The sequence below is a fragment of the Bubalus bubalis genome, chromosome 8, assembly GCF_019923935.1.
Source record: "Bubalus bubalis isolate 160015118507 breed Murrah chromosome 8, NDDB_SH_1, whole genome shotgun sequence".
NCBI lineage: Eukaryota > Metazoa > Chordata > Mammalia > Artiodactyla > Bovidae > Bubalus > Bubalus bubalis.
Window position 1 is genome coordinate 65,963,584 of NC_059164.1, and position 12,379 is coordinate 65,975,962.

At 42.0% G+C, this 12,379-nt stretch overlaps 1 protein-coding gene across 4 annotated transcripts in view; it reads left to right on the forward strand.

Annotated features, from left to right (window-relative positions):
- The first annotated feature begins 407 nt into the window (after positions 1–407).
- Positions 408–12,379, forward strand: part of SCRN1 (secernin 1) — a 63,006-nt gene continuing 51,034 nt past the window's right edge. The window contains exon 1 of one of the 4 annotated variants that reach the window (XM_025291250.3): positions 408–539. The gene's annotated coding sequence lies outside the window, so the exon portion shown is untranslated. Of the gene's footprint in view, positions 540–757; positions 904–1,319; positions 1,477–5,691; positions 5,712–12,379 lie in introns of those variants that run through there. The other 3 variants (XM_025291249.3, XM_025291251.3, XM_044946699.2) reach the window with 3 other exon arrangements.

The following is a 12,379-nucleotide window of genomic DNA, read 5'->3' on the forward strand; positions in this document are numbered from 1 at the left end:
CATACATCAACATGAATCAGCCATAGGTAAACATGGTCTTTTCTTATTAGTTTATAAAAGGTAGAGTCTGTTCTAGTAACAGATGGATGGATAGTCATGTCCTGACCAATGACCTTGACGTCAGCATCAACGCACTCGGTACCTGTCTATAGATTTATTAACCTAGGTTTGGGATCTTGGCTTCGCTACCTGCTACGTGACCTTGGACGAGTTGCTTAACCTCTTTGTGTTTCACTGTCTTTAAGTATGGGACACGGTCTGGCTTATCAACATGGCGCAGAACCGTAATTAAACCCAGGGAGGGAGTCGGCTTGGACATATGAGTCGACAAAGTATTGGACACGTTTCATCCGCGGAGAAATCTCGCTTAGGCACAGAGGCCCGCACGTAGCAACCGAAACAGAGGAATCCCGGAGAGGCGCCAGAGTAAGTGGGGTCTGACTCCTTAAAGCCCGAGGTCTCGCTTGAGAGGGAGAGAGACGCAAGCCCGGCTGTGATCAAGAAATAAAGATCGAGCAAAGGGAGAGCCACTTTCCTCGGTGAGATTCGCCCTCTGAGCCGTCCCTTCTGCTCCCAGGCGCCCTCCGGAATCAGGCCTAGCGTGGGTGCGGCGCGGCCCGGCCCGGGGCCAGGGTGTGAGGAAGGAGGCGGAGGCGGCGGCAGCGGCGGCAGGGAGGGTGGGCCCCGCGGTCACGTGAGCCCGGCCAGCTGTTAGCTGGGGGCGGCGGCCCGCAGCTTTGGGAGTCTGGGGAGGGGGAAGCGCCCGACGGCCGCCTCCGACGCTGCAGCTGCAGCCCCCGACGTCGCCACTGTAATCGCCGCAGCCGCAGCACGCGCACGCTCGCCGGCCGCGCATCGGCACCGCAGAGCAGAGCCCAGAGCCCGGAGCCCGCCGCCCCCCAGGTGAGCCGTGCAGGGCACCCCTGGGAGCGCAGGGCGTCTGCAGCCGCTTCCCCCGGCGGGTTTCACCCTGATCCGCCATCCCTGTCCCCCGTGTGCCTCTGGTCGCCTCCGGCTGCCTCTCCAGACCCGCGGGTGGCGCTACCTGGGGCAGAATCCCGCGGATGCTGGCTGGGGGTCTCTAGGGGATCACTAGACGGGGGGGCCTCAGTCCGGGGTTGGGGGTGGGGGAAGGTGATTTGGGCTGCAGACTGCGGGGGCGCAGGAGAGGGATGCCCCACCCTAGGGCGCGAGCACTGCAGCCTGGTTGGAACCTGCTCCTGCCCTCCACACCCCAACCTCATCCTCCCCCCCATCCTCCTCCACCGCCCCCCACCCCCGCCCCCGCAACTTCTTTTTAACTCTTCTCGCTCGCCCAGGCCGCTTTTCCTGTGTTTCCGTTGCCTGCTATCCCAGTTGCTGGCCCGCTGGGGTGTGTACCCCGTGCCACCCCCGCCCTCGCCACCCCCTCGCTCCGGGGGATCCCGGCTCGCACTGGCGCATCACTGGTGGCCGAGCGAGCCTGGCACCTTCTCGGTAGGTAACGCACCTGCCGCACCGGCGGGCTCGCGCGAACATGGCTGCCGGGCCGGCCCGCTGCCCTGGGCCGGGCTCTGCCCCGCTTACACCGGTCTGTGGTCGCCGAATCGTGACCAGAGCACTACCCTCCCGCTAAGGGCAAACGTGTCAGCTATTGCTGGAGTCTACCCGGGCCGAAGGACTTGTCACAACACCCCACCCCACCCTCAAGCCACACCCAGCGAGGCTCTTGGGGACGGGGGATGTCTGGGCAAGTTAACGCGGTGGCTCTGGGGCACTTAGTGATCAAAGGCACTCGTATTTCTGAGATGATTATCCACTTCAGCTTGCCTTTGCGCCCTCCGTTCGCTGGTCTGTCGCATCGCGGATTATTGGGTTACATTTCTCCTGAGGTCTGAAACGAGTGGGAGGGACGCAAAGCGGGAGGGACGCTTGAACTTTAGAGAAATTGACGAGAACTAAGATTTAGGGGTTAAATTTGCCCATTAAACTCAGACGCATGTAAGGAAAGAGTCGTTTGCTGTGGCTCCACACTGTCTTGGTAGGGCTCTGTTAACTAATACTGTCTTTCCGGATTTGCTGTTTAATTCTCGCTTGCAAGTGTCTTGAATTATGCTTATGTCCATCTCCCCGGTGGTGTATGTGTGTGTGTGTGTGTCCCGGTGCCTACTGTGTTCCAGGCCTGATTAGAAGATGCATCCGTTGCAGAGGAAACCTCTATTAATTCAAAATGGCAGCATGAAAAATCAGGCCTGGCGGAATCAGCACAGACCACAGTTAACATCAGCTGCCCCCTGACTTAAGCTTTGGTGGGGGTGGGGAGAGGGTCTACCGGAAGGAGAGCTCTCCTGGGTATGGCTACAGCCAGCCCTAAAGGGTAAGGACGTGATTCTTGGAGCAGGCTAGATTTTACAGTGCTGCAAGGTTCTGGGGAGGTTATGTGGGAAATGTGGGAAGCTGTAATTTTCCTTATTTATCAAAAGCTGGTGCAAAGACCTGATTAAAACTGTGATTTTTATCTGGCTGCTGATAGCTGTTTGATAACTTCTGTGCTGTTTTGTACCTACAAGTGGCTCTTAAAAGAGATGAATGTCTAGTGTAAACATCATCTAAGAACAGTACGTGGAACAAATACCAGGTTCTTAGAGCAAGTTTTATTGGAAGTTTTATTGGTCATGATGATTTGACATCATGACCAAGCACTCAGGCACCAGAGAATGATACATTCTTGAAAAGTGACTCATTTGAGATTTTAAAATAAAACAGACTTTCTTTCCCATTTCACTCCTGTGCTGCCAGCCATCTTCTCCTTTTGCAAGCAGGAGATGCATGAGGAGGCAAGTGTTTCTGGGATAATGGGATAGAGAGAGATTAGTGCAAAGGTCAGGAATGGCAAGCTGGAAGCAGCCTGAGAAAGGGCTGTACTGTCAACCTTCTCTTCACAGCCGGTGAGGCTGAACCCAGCAGGGTGAATGGACTGCTCCCAAGGTCATATAGCTGGTTGGCAGCTGGCAGTGAGAACTGAAATCCAGGTGTCAGAACTCCCCATTTTAGGATTCCACATGCCACCTTCCAAAGCCTAGGAGAAAAGGGCAAAGGTATCATTGTTAGAATGGCAAACACTTCATGAAAACAAACTTTAACATAAATTTAAAAATCTATAGGTATTTAAAGTAACTGCTCACACCTTAGTTTCCTAACTTAAGTCCATTTAACTTCTTAAGCTGTGTCCACCTCATGTTCCCATTTTCCAGGGACTAGACTGTTTCTGTATTTAAACACCAAAACCATAATTTTATGGTTTTTATAATTATGTCAAAATCTTTGAGGTGAGAAGTGCATTCTTTGATTAAAAAATTAATTGTTTATGTTGCTTGTCTTTTTTTTTGTTAAGAAGCCAAAGTGGGGCATATAATAGCTTTTGAATATATCTAACTTTAAATAATTAGTAAATAACAAACCTATTTTAAAATAAATTTGAAGCAGCACTGAAGACAGTAGCTTTTTCTCTAATTTGAATTTGAGTTCTCGGAGTCATATACCAGTGACCCTAGTTCTACTAAAGCAGAACTAGAAATTGTGCATGGTATTTTTGCAGAGGTGTTGAGAGTATGGGAAATATTTCTTCTGGGCATACTGTAACTTCAACCCAGTGCTCTGCAGAAGGAGAAGGTGGGTGGGCTGCATGCAACTGGGAGAATAATTTATAGTGGTGAAACATAGGAACTAAGTATGAATTGACAGATAGGTTGAAGTGAAGACAAGTGCTAACGCCACATGTGTGCGCCTGCTCAGCCACTCAGTCGTGTCTCTTTGTGAGTTCATGGATAGTTGCCCACCAGGCTCCTCTGTCCATGGGGTTTCCCAGGCGATAGAGTACTGGAGTGGGTTGCCATTTCCTTCTCCAGGGGATCTTCCTGACCCCTAGGGATCAAAGCCCCGTTTTCCGGAATTGGCAGGCAAATTGTTTACCACTGAACCACCTGGGAAGCCAGATGCCACATGTGCCATTAGAACAATAACTTGTATTAGAGCATGAATGTGAAGATTCATTCGTTGAAATTCTCCCTATATGTCAAAGACACTTACAATCACAAGTTTTAAAAATACATAAACACATGCAATCTGTGTTTGTTGGAGGACAATAAAAGATACAGGTAAGCCAAAGTTATTTTTAAAACACCACCCATGATCCCTTTATCCAGCAATAATCATCATTGTAAAGATTTGGGATGATTTTCATTGGCGTGGGAGTCTAGGTTTGTGCTGTTCAATAGCCACTAGCCACAGGCCACATGTGGCTACTGATTACTTGAATTGTGATATATTACAATTGTGTGTTAGTCTGAATTGTGATGTATTGTAAATGTAAAATTTACACCAGATTTAAAACATTTATAGGAAAAGAAGATTTTAAAATATTAGTTATTTTTATTAAAGTATTGTTGATTTATAGTATTATATTAGTATACAACATAGTGATTCAATATATTTGTAGATTAGACTCCATTTTAAGTTATTATGAAATATTGGTTATGTTCCCTGTGTTATACAATATATCCTTGTAATTTATTTTTAATACATAGTAGTTTGTGCCTCTTGACCCCCATATCCCTATCTGGTCCCTCCTTCCTTCCCTCTCCCCACTGATAACCATTAGTTTGTTCTCTATATCCGTGAGTCTCTTTCTGTTTTGTTATACTGATTTGTTTTATTTTTAAAATTCTCATGTAAGTGTAAACATACAATATCTGCCTTTCTCTAACTTATTTCACAGAGCAGATTACTCTCTAGGCTCATCCATATTGCTGCACATGACAAGGACAAATACAGCTTATTAATGATTTTATGTTGATTATGCAGGCATACCTTGGTGATCGTGTGAGTTGGGTTCCAGACCACTGCAATAAAGCAAGTATCAAAATAAAACAAGTCATATGAATTTTTTGGTTTCCCAGAGCCTATAAAACTTATGTTTATCATGTAGTCTAATAAGTGTACAATAGCATTATGTCTAAAAAATGTATATGCCTTAATTTAAAAATACTTGATTGCTAAAAAATGCTGACATCATCTGAGCCTTCTGTGAGTTATCTTTATATTAAATCAAAGAGCACTGATCACAGATAACCATAGCAAATATAACAATAATGAAGAACCTTGAAATATTGTGAGAATTACCAAAATGTGACACAGAAAGTGAGCAGATGCTGTTGGGAAAACAGTATCTATAGTCTTGGTGTACTCAGGATTGCCACAAATCTACAGTTTGTAAAAAACACAATTATCTGTGAAGTGCAGTAAAACAAAGTACAATTAAATGAGGTATGTCTATATTTTGAATTAATATTTTGGATATATTTGATTTAAACAAAATACATTGTTAAAAGTAATTTAATCAATTTCTCTTTACTTTTTTAACTGCGGCTCTTGGAAAACATAAAATTACATATGTGATTCACCTGTCTTGCACTGTATTTCTTTTGGGCTGCGTTGGTCTAGGTCATTACCAGAAAGTGAAGGTTGGTTGAAGTGTATGATACTATTCATAGTGTTGGATGTGGATAGTGAGAGCAGTTTGAACAGACACTGGAGGGGAGGAGGTGGGATGAGTGGGAAGGACTCACATGATGTACATGTCAATCACACCCACCTGTCCTATTCCCTCCAGAAATTTCCAGCATCCTTAGGGCCTCCACCAGGAGGTGTGGAATGGTGATGAACTGAAACAGGTGGGTGACTAGAATGGGAGGAAGTTGGAGGTCTCCCAGCTTGAGCCGTTTCGGTAACAGAAAGAGCTTGAGATGGTTAACGTTCCCTTCTTCTTCTGTTTTTAATGGTTATGTGTTTAACCTGAATCTCCCAGTGCTTAATCTACTCCCTAAAGTGAGCTCGGTGTTCCTGAAGGGTTCCATGAGCATTGCTGATCATTGTCTTAAGTTGGGCTACTGCCCTTTTCCTCTTGGTGGTTTACATGAGCGCCTCTTCTTGATGATATAGACCTTGAGAAAATCATTTTAGCTCCATTTTCCTCTTAGGTTGCACACAGTGCTTGTACATGCTTAGGGGGTCAAAGTACATATTAGTAATTCATATCACTTCTTAAAAGTCCTAGTTAAATTCATACAGTGATCACTGCTATATTTAAAATGGATAACCAACAAGGATCTATTGTATAGCACATGGAATTCTACTCAATGTTATGTGTCAGCCTGGATGTGAGGGGGTTTGGGGGGAGAATGAATACATGTATATGTATGACTGAGTCCCTTTGCCATTTATCTGAAACTGTCACAGTTTGTTAATTGGCTATACCCTAATATAAAATTAAAAAAAATCATACAGTGATCAAAGGCTCATCTGAATATCTTTTTATCCTCTCAAAGTAAAACCTTAGTGTATTTTAAAATTTCACTTAGCAGTGCTTACTGACCTAAAATAATTAAATGAGATGTCTTAAAATGTCCTTTCTTGAGCCCTGAAGTAATCAGATTTTTAAAAATAATTAAAAATCCAATAAAGCAATGCATGCACGCATGCCTGGTCACTTCAGTCGTGTCCGACTCTTTGCAATTCAGTGGACTGTAGCCTGCCAGGCTCCTCTGTCCTTGGAGTCTCCAGGCAAAAATACTGGAGTGGGTTGCCATACCCTACTCCAGGGGATCTTCCTGACCCAGGTCCAGGGATCAAACCTGAGTCTCTTATGTCTCCTGCATTGGTAGGCAGGTTCTTTATCACTAGCACTGCCTGGGAAGACCAATAAAGCAATGTGAGCTTGCTATAAAGATATTTAAAATGACATAAGTGGATAAAATGGGAAGTTTCTATCTCTATAGCCCATGCTTAGTCCCACTTGCAACACTAAGGATAATATGAATCCTTCTAGGTGCTTCTTTTTTCTTCCTACTTCCCTCCTTTCCTCTCTCCCTTCCTTCTATCTATAGTATATATTTATTTTTGCATAAATGGGTATTTACATTCACATGTATATGTATTTACACACACACACACTAATATGTTCATATATATGTATGTAGGTTCCTTTTTGGTAATAAAATGGGATAAATTTCCTGATAGTTTTTAACACACCAAGTGGCTTTAGCATTAATGGGCACTTACAAAGGGGTTTTTGTTTTTGTTTTTTTTTGGCCCTGCCAAGTCACATGAGGAATCTTAGTTGGATCTTAGTTCCCAGACCAGGTTCAAACCCATGGCCTCTGCATTGGGAGCTTGGAATCTTAACCACTGGATTGACAGAGAAGTTGCTACAAAGTAGTTTTCAAATCCATTTTGCTAGACATAAAGTAACCCTGTGGTTTCATACTAGCAAGATTTGAATTTCTTCTGTAGGAAATGAATGTATACCTGATATGTTTTATAGGGACAGAGGGTATACCACTGTTTTAAGAGTGAATGGGAAGTTTATTTAAATCCCAGTTTACAGCATTAACAGATACATAACAAATCATACTAATGGGAAAAGATCAGAATAGACAATAGACTATTTATGTAGGCGAGGAAAACAGATGGTGGGAATAGGAAGGTCATCCTTTGTAGCAACCTTGCCAAATTAGTGATCACAATGGCAGCAATGTCAGAAATGAGAACAGAAGGAAATACAAGAAACTTAGATGTGACTTGTTCAATAGCCCCCAGTTTTTCCCACAGGGAATGCTTTTGGAAGCTAAACATATACCTGTATATTTAAAAAACAGTCTTTAATGTATCTCCATAATCATTACATTCCCAGAACCCTGGGAATTTATTTGGTCTTTAAGACCAAACCTTCCCTGAATGTTCTTCTATTCCAGATACTCTGCGTTTAACATCTCATTTAATCCCCATAACAGTATGTGGTAGACATCATGGCCATGTTTTATAGATGAAGAACTTAGTGGTTGGACGAGCTGCACTTGGAATCTGAGTCTATCTGATTCTTTTTTATTAATAAAAAACCATAATGTATTCTCTTGGAGAAATTATTCTGACTATACAGGTCTAATGTATACTATTCACGTGATACAAGTCATTTATTTTCTTTGTATCATTATAAAAGATAGAAAACTGTCTTTTAACCTGCCATATATTGGAAAATATCTTCCTTATCAAGGCTGAACTTGATCAGACTGTATTTTTCTAACTTGAATGAAAAACATACTGCTTATGCTGCTTATATACTTTTTTCCTCATTAAAAAAAAATCAGTTGTTTTATCTTTGAGAAATGGATGCCATTCAACTAATTCTTTCCCCTCACTCTAGAATTCCTAAGAGCTCTTTCAAAAGTGATACTCATGCAGCCTGAATTTTCTATAAAGTGGTTCCATATTTTAAATACACCTGAGTGATGAACAGATCACTGTGTATGGTAGAGTTTTTGAAGGTAGGCCTTGAATTCAAGTGTGTCCCAACATTGAATGGACACAGAATAAGTCATAAGTCATATATATTGTATCTTTAGCATTATTTTTAGATTATTTTAGATGATCAGGATTTTATTACCAGTGAGTACATATAGGTGGTTTAGTTGCTAAGTTGTGTCTGACTCTTGCGATCCCATGGACTGTAGCCAGCTAGGCTCCTCTGTCCATGGGATTTTCCAGGCAGCAATACTGGAGTGGTTTGACATTTCCCTCCTCTGGGATCTTCCCAGCCCAGGGCTTGAACCCCGGTCTCGCACTGCAGGCCGATTCTTTACTGACTGAGCTACCCGAGAAGTCATACAGATGCATTTAAAATGTTATTAAATTCATAGCATATATTTCCCAACCAACTACAATCACTGTTATGTGGGGTGTCTGAAATTTTTTTGATGTTTAAAAGTTGGGAAACCTATTACAGTATTTTGCATTATAGAGAAATTCTGGAGTGATTTGAAGAATAGTGATTTGACTATAGAAAAATCTGTTTCCTTAGTGGCTGTCACCTGAATCATTCATTAAGTCGAAGATTTTGTGTTATTCATATTTCTCATTGTCAGCATATCTTGAAAATGAGGCAAAATCAGATGTGGCCAGAAGAGAAAATGAATTCATTTGCCATAACTGAGCTGTGGTGTTTGTCCTTAATTCCTGGGTCTCTGCCTTATTGAAAGGCCATATTTATTAACTGCCGTATATTGGGAAAATAAGTTATTTCTACTTCAACTGTTCCTTTTCTTTTTTAAAAGTATTTTCATTACAATTCAGATTTTCATGTGGGAAATTTGAAAGTGCCTGAATATAGGTTAAGAAATTGTGATTTTACAGCCCAAGAATATTATTACACTTTTTGTTGCATTTCATTACAGTCTTATTTGCATCAACTACCTATATAATATACATAATTTGAATGATACTGCTTGTTCTTGTGTATTTATGTATTTGCCAGTCTTTTATGATATGTCAAGATAGTAAGTTATTTATCATGTTTGTTTTGTTTTTTTATTCTTGTGATCATCTAAGTGGCTGTATTTGGGAGGTGATGTACCAGCAGTAGTCCATTAAATTATCAGGGGTTATGGTGAAGTTGAGTCATTGTTAATTACCTGGAATTTTGATTTCACAAATTCAAAATAGACACTCTTCATTTCCTCTTGCTAATCACCTAAATTGAAGTAATTTTGGAATGGAATAGCAAATCAGTTTGTGATCATTTCACTCATGAAAGAAAAAGCATCCAAAGGATATTTCTTAGCAGGTCCTACTGATTTAGAAATATTCAACTACCTGAAATAATATCTAGCTTTTTTTTTCTGGCTTAAATTCTTTCTATCCAGTGCAGAGAAGTCATGATCCTTACTAAAGGATTTACTTTGCATCTATGATAAAATGAAGAATGCATTTTTTAAAAGGCATTTTTAAAGATTTCAGTTATTTTATTTCTTTAAAGTAGTGCAGATCCCAAACATTTAAATAACAACTAACAAATCTTCCTGATTATCATGTAGAGTGATTAGTCTGATTTCTCAGTTTTTAAGTCAAAGACTGAGAAAACACAACCTCCTACATCTTTGTCATACTTCTCTCAAGTTAACCAGGGATGTGTTTCACCCACCTTGGTCTTTAAGGCAAAGAGTATTGCTGCTGATGCTGTTGCTGATTTCAGTAATATTCAATTAAAATTAAGTGATTTCCTTAAAAATAAAACTGAGAAGCAAAATGGCAGACAGTCGTTGGCCCTTGAAGCTGGTTAACACCTTAAAGGGGCTTATTGTATTCTTTTCTTGTTTGTATATATTGAAAGTTTCTACACTCAAAAAAAAAAAACCAAAACCCCACCAAGAAAATAAAGCCAGTCAGAAAAAATGAATCATACTTTTGAGAAGCAAAGAAGTTTAATAACCTATAAGAATAGATATTCCACACCAGTCTGAACTGATGCATCAGAATCATCTGGGCATTTGTTAAAAATATACTCTCTGAATTCAGCTCAGACCCACTGAATCAGAATCTCCAAGGAGAGGGTGTCCAGGAATCTGCTCCTCAGACCATTTCCATGTGTGGTCCAATATGAATCCCGTTGATTGAACCACAGCTTGGGAGAGAATCAGATGTCCGAATCAGATTTTCCTGCTCTTTTTCTGTCATTGAAGATGAAATATAGATAGATACCCTTTCCCCTTCATTTGCTCAACAAACATTTGTCCAGGTCTTATCATGTGCCAGCCTGTGTGCTAGGTTCCTGGGGAAATAAGGAATTATGTAAGTGTCCTTGACCTCATGGGGCTCATAGTCTAAAGAGATACAGCAAGATAGAAGGAAACAGGGGTATCCTCTTCCCCCAGTGCACTAATATACCGAGGCAAACTGAAATCCCTCCCCATCCTCCCTACCCCCAGTTATCCTTACTCGAAGAGATATCTAAGCCCCCGAAAAACTTACAAGTTGATCAGTCCAGCACATGGACAGAGGAGCCTGGCGGGCTATAGTCCATGGGGTTGCAAAGAATTGGACACAACTGAGCACACACATACAGTGCTATTTCTAACCTTAAAAGAATTTTAAACATCTTGTCATGTGCATTACTTTTTAAGTAAAGAGAATAATATAGGTTTTTTTTGTTTTTTTTTTTTTTTTTTTTTTTGCCTTGCTGCACCTCTTGTAGGATCCTAGTTCCCTGATTGGCATTTGAACCCAGGGCCCTTGGCATTAAAATCACAGTCCTAACCACTGGAACACTGGGGAATGCCCCCTAACTGTCATAAAATTTTTGTACAGATTGTTTAAGTCATGCTCTAAATAAGTCCCACTCATTGCAATTGGCTGGTACATCTCTTAAGTAACTTTGTCTCTTCATCTTTTTTTTTTTTGCAGTTTTTGTTGAAGAAATTAGATTTGTCCTATCGAGTTTCTCGTAGTCTGGATTTTGCTGATTTCATGCCCATGGTTGTCCTTTGTATTCTCTGTAAACTGATGCTTCAATCTAGAGGCTCTATCACTCCAGTCTGATCCTCTAAGCACATTTTAGTTACACATTGAAATGTGAGTGTGTCTGATGAGCCAGGTGCAAACCTTCAGTGAGAAAATGAAGGAACATAGTAGGGATTGTTGGAAAAGTGGTAAACTCATGACCAGTGACTAGTAGGAGGGAGGAAAAGGAACATTTATTGAGCATCCACTGTATACAACCACAGGACGGGGTACTTTCCATTTGATCTCAGGTATATATGAGTGCTATGTTTTATATGACATATGTGAAAATATGTCTTATTTTCACATAGGGAAACTCTGGCTCAGAGAGAGTTCATTAACCTGCCTGTTTTCCATGGTTCGAAGGTGGAGTCAGGACATGAACAAGGGTCTCTGTCTGTAAAGTGTGCCCTTCCCTTGCCACTGTGCATATGGGCTACAAGGCCAAGTAAATATTGTAAATGATCACAGTTGACCTGACAATGAGAAAAGAAGTACAAAAAAGAGCAGTAGCACAAGGGGGACCATAGGCAACATTTCCATTGGCCTCAGTATCAGGGGGTGGAGGGGACTGTGGCAGGAACCCCTTCCCAGCTCCAATCTTGCCGGCACGCAAGAATGTGGACCCAGTGTTGCCAGATCTTTTGAGTTTTCAGGAGATGCTAAATATCTGAATTTCTGTGGAAAATCTCTAGATTTACCAATGTTAGCTGCCAATTCAGGTTAAAGACATACAAACTCACTGTATAGGCCAATGCTCTGAAAGAAAGTGCAAGTGAAAGTTTTAGTAGCTCTGCTGCTGCTGCTAAGTCGCTTCAGTCGTGTCCGACTCTGTGCGACCCCATAGACAGCAGCCCACCAGGCTCCCCCGTCCCTGGGATTCCCCAGGCAAGAACACTGGAGTGGGTTGCCATTTGCTTCTCCAATGCATGAAAGTGAAAAGTGAAAGTGAAGTTGCTCAGTCATGTCTGACCCTCAGCGACCCCATGGACTGCAGCCCACCAGGCTCCTC